Genomic DNA, 8,877 nt, shown 5'->3' with positions numbered 1-8,877 from the left:
AGCCATGCAACCATCTGGGTAGGATAGAGGTGGGGAGGTTCTGAATGAGGAGAGTTATCAGAAGAGAGAAAGAGGGAAGCATACGTTAGCTGAAGACATGGCCAGGAGGTGGTGGAAGTCAGGCTGGGCCTGCAGGGGGACTGGAGTGCCCATGTCAAGGAGTTTGGACTGCATCCTAGGAGCCGCAGAGCAGTTTCGAGCCAGGGACAGCATGCAAGCTGGGGTCAAGGCCACTGGCCAGGGCCAGACAGGAGCAATTCATCCCAAGGAACAGGGCGGGACAGGGCGTGGGGGGATCTGGCCTGGACCAGCTGGGCTCCCTGCCCCAAGCCCTTGCATGTCCCCTGCACCCCTCTGAGAAAATGCTAGAGCTAGTGGCCTCTGCACAGGACTGGGCAGAGGAACTCGTGCCCCCTCAGCAGTGAATGGCCCAGATCCTCTGCCCTGGACTCTGCAGGGTCCTGTGCTGTGCCCTGTGCCCTCCCACCCCACCCAGCCCACCGTAACTGGGGCTCTGCTGGCCGTACTTGCAGTGTAGGCTTTACCAGGGACTGCGGTTCTCTGGGTTCCAAGAACAGAGTCTGCATCTGTGCCCTGAGTGGGAGGGGAGAAGGGAGACCACCACCCATTCCTTTGTCCCAATCACGACCTCTCGAAGAGGGCAGCCACTGTCCTCCTCCACCCCATGGACAGGGTGCAGGAGGAGATGGCTCTGTGTTCCTCAGATCCCTTTCCCCTTCTCCACTACAGGGGAGAGTCGCGAGGGGGCAGTCAGGAGCCTGGCGCTGACCCTGGACCTCTGCCTAGCCTCCTTCCTGGGCTGCCCCCAGCCTCCCCTCTTCCAGAGAGCAGCACTGTGTAGTCACAGAGCTAACCAGATCACAGGCCCGCTGAAGGACAAATGCCCCCACTGAAGGCCCACACGCCCATGGCCTTCAGGAGAAAGTTCGAGACGGGCTGTACCCCTCCTCCTGCCGTGGCAGGGGACAGGCCATGCCCTTGCCCACCTCCCTGCCTCTGCCATCTCGGCTCAATGTCACTTGCTCCAGGAGGTTCCCAGGCCTCCCTCCTTCAGCACATCCTCCCAAGCAGCAGTGGGCCCTGGTTCCCTCAGGGTCAGCCTCTTCCCACAGACCGGGACCTCAGCGACAGAGCAAACCAATGCCAAACAGAGGCTCGGCCAAGCCGTGGGCCAGGGGTAGGGAAGGTCTGGTGGGCCTGTGTCTCCATGCCCACAGGATGTGGGGGGAAGAAGCAGTCAGCAGACCCCCACATAGGCTGCCTCTGGAACGCCCCCCAGGCTGCTGCGGCAGTGCAGCATAATGACCAAGATTCGGGTGCCAGCCAGTCTCTCGCTTAGTGTCACGGGGGCTAAGCCAGAGGCCAGACCTGGCTAGACAGGTCTCAGAAGTGCCTGGCAGCCCCTGCTATCCTAGGTGGAATGCTGCAATCAGGCCTCTGTAGGATCAGTGTTACGGCCACTCTTTTTTTTTTTTTTTTTTTTGAGGTGGGGTCTCATGCCATCACCCAGGCTAGAATGCAGTAGCACAATCAAGGCTCACTGCAGCCTTGACCTGCTAGGCTCAAGCAATCATCCTGCCTCAGCCTCCAAAGTAGCTGGGACCACAGGGGCATGCCACCATGCCTAATTTATTTTTTGTAGAAATGGGGTCTCAGTCTATTTCCCAGGCTGGTCTCAAACTCTTAGGCTCAAGCAACCCTCCCACCTGGGCCTTCAAAGTGCTGGGATTACAGGCGTGACAGTCCCAGCTGCTTCTTTTTTTTTTTTTTTTTTTTTTTTTTTGAGATGGAGTCGCACTCCTGTCCAGGAGGGAGTGCAGTGGCACTATCTTGGCTCACTGCAACCTCCACCTCCCAGGTTCAAGTGATTCTCCTGCTTCAGCCTCCTGAGTAGTTGGGATTACAGGTGCCTGCCACAATACCCAGCTAGTTTTTTGTTTTTTTAGTAGAGACAGGGTTTCACCATGTTGGTCAGGCTGGTCTCAAACTCCTGACCTCAGGTGATCTGCCTGCCTCGGCCTCCCAAAGTGCTGGGATTACAGGCGTGAGCTACTTCACCTGGCCAAGTCCCAGCTTCTTAAGGTGGAAATGTGAATAATTCATTTTATTCCTTCTTTTTTTTTTTTTTGAGACGGAGTTTCGCTCTTGTTACCCAGGCTGGAGTGCAATGGTGCGATCTCGGCTCACCGCAACCTCCGCCTCCTGGGGTCAGGCAATTCTCCTGCCTCAGCCTCCTGAGTAGCTGGGATTACAAGCACGTGCCACCATGCCCAGCTAACTTTTTGTATTTTTAGTAGAGACGGGGTTTCACCATGTTGACCAGGATGGTCTCGATCTCTTGACCTCGTGATCCACCCGCCTCGGCCTCCCAAAGTGCTGGGATTACAGGCTTGAGCCACCACGCCCGGCCTATTCCTTCTTTTCTTATGCACTACTTTTACTACAGCCTACACACTTTGATGCGGTTCTGTTTTGATTCAGATAGATATTTTCAAATTCCCCTAAGAATTTTTTCCCTGATTTGTGACCCATGAATAACTTGAAGTGTGTTCCTTAATTTCTTTTTTTTTTTTTTTTTTTTTTTTTTTTGAGACGGAGTTTCGCCCTTGTTACCCAGGCTGGAGTGCAATGGCGCGATCTCGGCTCACCGCAACCTCCGCCTCCTGGGCTCAGGCAATTCTCCTGCCTCAGCCTCCTGAGTAGCTGGGATTACAGGCACGTGCCACCATGCCCAGCTAATTTTTTGCACTTTTAGTAGAGACGGGGTTTCACCATGTTGACCAGGATGGTCTCGATCTCTCGACCTCGTGATCCACCTGCCTCGGCCTCCCAAAGTGCTGGGATTACAGGCTTGAGCCACCGTGCCCGGCCGTGTTCCTTAATTTCTAATATTTGGGAATTTTTCAGATATCTCTTTGTTATTGGTTGGTAATTTAATTCTGTTGAGTTTAGAGAATATACTCATGATTTTGATCATCTGAAATTTATCAAGTCCTGTATGGCCCAATGTATGACCTATCTTTTTTTTTTTTTCTTTTGAGATGGAGTCTTGCTCTGTCGCCAAGATTAGAGTGCAGTGGCCTGATCTCAGCTCATTGCAACCTCTGCTTCCTACGTTCAAACAATTCTCTTCCCTTAGCCTCCCGAGTAGCTGGGACTACAGGCATGTACCACCATACTCAGCTAATTTTTGTATTTTTAGTAGAGAGGAGGTTTCATCATGTTGGCCAGGCTGGTCTCAAACTCCTAACCTCAAGTGATCCACCTGCCATTGCCTCCCAAAGTACTGGGATTACAGGTGTGAGCCACTGTGCCTAGCCTGTATGACCTAGCATGTGACCAAACAATTTTTATATCCTTACTAATTTTTATTGTCTACATAGTCTATCAATAACTAGAAGACAAGTGTTAAAATCTCCAACTACAGTCACAGAGTTATCAATATATCTGAGTTGTCACATTCTACATTGTATATTGTGACTCTCTATTACTACATACATATACATTTGTGATTGTTATATCTTCTGAGGACTTTATTGTTTTATAGCATGAAACATCCCTCTTTATCTTCAGCAATCTACTTTTCGTTATGACTGCATTGTCTGGGCGGGGCACTGTGGCTCACACCTGTAATCCCAGCACTTTGGGAGGCTGAGGTGGACAGCTCACTTGAGGTCAGGAGTTTGAGACCAGCCTGGTCAGCATGGTGAAACTCCGTCTCTACTAAAAATACAAACATCAGCCGGACGTGGCGGCTCACAACAGCTTTCTTTTGATCAGTGCTTGTGTGCTCTGTTTTTCCCTCTCTTTTTACTTGTAACCTAGAAAAATCATTTCCAATTTATCATGAACCCTTCCAGGCACTGCCCTCCTCATCAGAGTATTTCTTCAACATCACCCAAGAAATTACGAGTATTTCAGGTTTCAAGGTTATTTTACATCCTTAAGTTACAGGGGCAACTGGACTGGTTCAGAATCCCAGTGGTTGCCACTAGGTGGCACTCAGGCTTTTGCCCTCAGCTCCAGGCTGCTCCTCAGGAGGGCTATTGTACAGCAAATTAACAACTTGCATGGCTTGGGCCGTCTTACTGGTTTCCATCAAGTACATCCAATCGATATTGGCAGGTGGGGAGATTTACATGCCTTCTGCTTTACCATGCTAAGTAAGAAACTCCTCAGCCAGACCCGATATCCACCCCCACAGTACATTCGGGTAAAGGAGCTGCATTTGCTTTGCATAAAACCTGCTCAATCCTCCCAGTTTCCATTCCATCAAGTATCACCTTCCTATTTTCTCCAAATCAAACTCTTGCTCCCATTAGGGCTTCACAAATAGATTTTGCAATCGCAGTACATGGGGGTTCAACAAAAAGGTCCGGCCGGGCGCAGTGGCTCAAGCCTGTAATCCCAGCACTTTGGGAGGCCGAGGCGGGTGGATCACGAGGTCAAGAGATCAAGACCATCCTGGTCAACATGGTGAAACCCCGTCTCTACTAAAAATACAAAAAAATTAGCTGGGCATGGTGGCGCGTGCCTGTAATCCCAGCTACTCAGGAGGCTGAGGCAGGAGAATTGCCTGAACCCAGGAGGCGGAGGTTGCGGTGAGCCGAGATCGCGCCATTGCACTCCAGCCTGGGCAACAAGAGCGAAACTCCGTCTCAAAAAAAAAAAAAAAAAAAAAGGTCCCAGTAAAGTCTCCTGTAGCCCCTAACCATTTTACCCTGTCCTGTGGACACAGCCTTGGGTGCCCAGTGGATGTCGGTCATTATCCTGATTAGATTCTGGGACAGTTGCCCCAGGTTACTACCTATCAGCTTTCTCCTTGTCATGTTTCCCTCTGGCTTTTTTTTTTTTTGGAATCTTACTCTGCTGCTTCGGCTGGAATGCAATGGTGCAATCTCAGTTCACTGAAACTTCTGCCTCCCAGGTTCAGGTGATTTTCCTGCATCAGCCTCCTGAGTAGCTGGGATTTCAGGCACATGCCACCACGTCCAGCTAATTTTTGTTGTTGTTGTTATTTTTAGTAGAGATGGGGGTTTCATCATGTTGGCCAGGCTGGTCTTGAACTCCTGACCTCAGGTGATCCATCCGTCTCTGCCTCCCAAAGTGCTGAGATTACAGCCCAGCCTCCCTCTGGCATTTTAAAGTCCTCCAAATGGCTGGGCCTGGTGGCTCATGCCTGTAATTCCAGCACTTTGGGAGGCAGAGGTTTGTGGATCATGAGGTCAGGAGTTCAAGACCAGCCTGGCCAACATGGTGAAACCCCGTTGTGGGGAACATTCCTGTGAGACCCCTAAAAGGCATGAGTCTCACTATACGGTGAGTTTGATCCCAAACACAGTTTCCTACTGGAGGCAGTCGAGCTATCTGGAAATATAGGAACTGAAAGATGAATGATCAGTTTCTAATATCAACCACAATATCGTTTGGGCCTAAAATTATGCGTTGCTGCTAGACCGAGTAACCCCCTACCAGCAACCGGTTCCTGCTTTTAACCTTTTTATGACTTTAAGAATAAGCCTTAGGGCCGGGCGCGGTGGCTCAAGCCTGTAATCCCAGCACTTTGGGAGGCTGAGGCGGGTGGATCACAAGGTCAAGAGATCGAGACCATCCTGGTCAACATGGTGAAACCCTGTCTCTACTAAAGATATAAAAAATTAGCTGGGCGTGGTGGCGCGTGCCTGTAATCCCAGCTACTTGGGAGGCTGAGGCAGGAGAATTGCCTGAACCCAGGAGGCGGAGGTTGCGGTGAGCCGAGATCGCGCCATCGCACTCCAGCCTGGGTAACAAGAGCGGAACTCCGTCTCAAAAAAAAAAAAAAAAAAGAAAAGAAAAGAAAAGGAGCCTGAATTAGAACATGTGGAAAAAGGTCATTAAAATAAGAAAAGAATGAGAGGCTGGACACAGTGGCTCATGCTTGTAATCCCAGCCCTTTAGGAGGATTGCTTGAACCTGGGCAACAGTGAGAGACCCTGTTTCTACAAACATTTAAAAAGGTAGCCAAGTGTGGTGACATGTGCCTGTAGCCCCAGCTATTTGGGAGGCTGAGGTGGGAGGATCACTTGAGCCTAGGAATTTGAGGCCACTATGCTCCAGCCTGGGTAACAAAGTGAGACTCCATCTCAAAAAATAAATAAGTGGAAAAGGAAAAAAACAAGCTGTTACTGATCAAATTGCTGTAACTTGTAAACCAACCTTGTATGAAAAACGTTGTAGTCCTGGTCAATGTCTTTGTTTTCTGCCTGTGTATGAGCAGACCTTAATTTTCAGCTTTGCAGCACTAACCCCTTCCTTTGAAGTCTGTTACCCAAATGGCCATTATTAGCTTTGCACTTAAAAGAATAAACTCTTTTATTGATTGATTGATTGATTGATTGATTGAGACAGAATCTTGCCCTATTGCCCAAGCTGGAGTGCAATGGTGTGATCTCAGGTCACTGCAACCTCCGCCTCCCAGGTTCAACTGATTCTTCTGCCTTAGCCTCTTGAGTAGCTGGGACTACAGGCATGTACCACCACACTAGGCTAATTTTTTGTATTTTTCGTGGAGACAGGGTTTCACCATATTAGCCAGGCTGGTCTCGAACTCCTGACCTCATGATCCGCCCGCTTCAGCCTCCCAAAGTGCTGGGATTACAGGTGTGACCCACTGCACCCATCCAAGAATAAGCTTATTTTTTAAGAGACGGGGTCTTGCTATGTTGCCCAGGCTGGAGTGCAGTGGCTATTCACAGGTGCAATCCCACTACTGATCAGCACAGGAGTTTTGACCTACTTGGGCCGGTTCACCCCTCCTTAGGGAACCTAGTGGTCCCCCGCTCCCGGGAGGTCACCATATTGATGCTGAATTTAGTACGGACACCTGATCAGCATAGCGCACTACAGCCCAGACCTCCTGGACTCAGGCGATCCTCTCACCTCAGCCTCCTGAGTAGCTGGGACTACAGGCACGTGCCACCGCGCCTGGCAAGAATAAACTCTTTTAAACTGGATAACCATCGTCTGGATTATTTCTGGTTGGCACACCCAGCGTCTCTAAGCCTCAGCTCACCTCTTTGTGCTCCATAGTATGAAGCTGCCTTTGGAACTCTGCAAACTGCGTTTCCCAGGTGTTGTAGCCGCTTTCTCCTGGGTTCCGCCATGGGGAGGACTAGCTGGAGACTGGCTGTGGAAGGAGGTAAGAAGGGCCTGACTTCCTCTTGCCCAGGACCAGCATCAGCCAGCTGGCTCCAGCTTCTTCAGCACTTCGAGGTCCTGCCCCTCAGAGGAAACCCCTTGACAGCTGAAACGCCAGCTGTACCAGCTCCCTCCCAACTGGGCCAGGCCTCTGAGCCACCTGGGTATGGCTGGGCCACCTGGGCATTGCTGGGACTGTGTCTCCCCTGGAAGTCCAAATACCTGCTAGTTCCCCCTTTCTTAGAGGTCTAAGCACCAGCCATAAGGCACTGTTCCAAGCTTATGGGGTCTGGTACCATTACCTGCAACCAATTTCATATATTAAAGCCCCTCTAGGTATCTGAAATATCTAGAGTGGTATCTGTTTCCCAGACTTGAGCCTGAATCATAACCTGCCTTCTCCGCCACACCTTGCACCCTGTGAAGGCAGGAAATGTAGCTGTGTATCCTGTGCCAAGTGTCTGTCTAGTTCATTAGGAGCTTAGTAAAAACTTGCAAGGGCCGGGCGCGGTGGCTCAAGCCTGTAATCCCAGCACTTTGGGAGGCTGAGGCGGGTGGATCACGAGGTCAAGAGATCGAGACCATCCTGGTCAACATGGTGAAACCCCCGTCTCTACTAAAAATATAAAAAATTAGCTGGGCATGGTGGCATGTGCCTGTAACCCCAGCTACTCAGGAGTCTGAGGCAGGAGAATTGCTTGAACCCAGGAGGCGGAGGTTGAGGTGAGCCGAGATCGCACCATTACACTCCAGCCTGGGTAACAAGAGCAAAACTCCGTCTCAAAAAAACAAAAAACAAACAAAAAAACTTGCTATTATTCCACAATGGAACTAAATTGAAAACTGGAGTGAAGTTTGCTAAAACCACAGGAGAGATTATTATTTTAGTGCACATACGCATTATCAACATTGTTGACAGAATCCAAGAAATGCCAAACATTGTGAGATTCTTACAACAAAGCTGCCTTTTTGAAATGCATATAAAGTGAATTGAAATACTGCATATGAAAAAGTACACAGGCCGGGCACGGTGGCTCATGTAATCCCAGCACTTTACAAGGCCAAGGAGAGCGGATCATGAGGTCAGGAGATTGAGACCATCCTGGCTAACACAGTTGAAACCCCATCTCTACTAAAAAAAAAAAAAAAAAAAAAAAACAAAAATTTAGCTGGGTGTGGTGGCACGTGCCTGTAGTCCCAGCTACTTAGGCAGCTGAGGCAGAGAATCACTTAAACCCAGGAGGCTGCAGTGAGCCAAGATCGCACCACTGCACTCCACCCTGGGTGACAAAGCGAGTCTCCAACTTAAATAGAAAAAAAGTACACAAATCTTAGAATGTACCGCCCAGTGATTCTCACCCCCTTGTTTCTTGCAGGCTGCTGGACAGATCACAGGCCGTTCTCTTCTCTACCCGCCTCTTATCTCCTTTCACTAATTTGTTTCTTCTTAACTACTGTAAGGGGTTCGATTCTGCTCTCCCAGAGAGAGATGCTGTAGTCCTAAGCCCCAGCTCCTAAGAATGTGACTTTATTTGGAAATAGGTTCTATGCAGATTTACTAAATTAAGACGAAGTCATTGTGGGGGGCGGGGGGTACTAATTTTTATAAGGACTTGTGTGAAATCTCTAAAGCACTGGCCGGCTGGAAGTCAGCAGAAAAAAAGGAAAACCCCTCAGGAC

This window comes from Saimiri boliviensis, chromosome 20 (assembly GCF_048565385.1).
Source record: "Saimiri boliviensis isolate mSaiBol1 chromosome 20, mSaiBol1.pri, whole genome shotgun sequence".
In the NCBI taxonomy this organism is placed as follows: domain Eukaryota; kingdom Metazoa; phylum Chordata; class Mammalia; order Primates; family Cebidae; genus Saimiri; species Saimiri boliviensis.
This window is presented reverse-complemented; position numbering follows the sequence as displayed.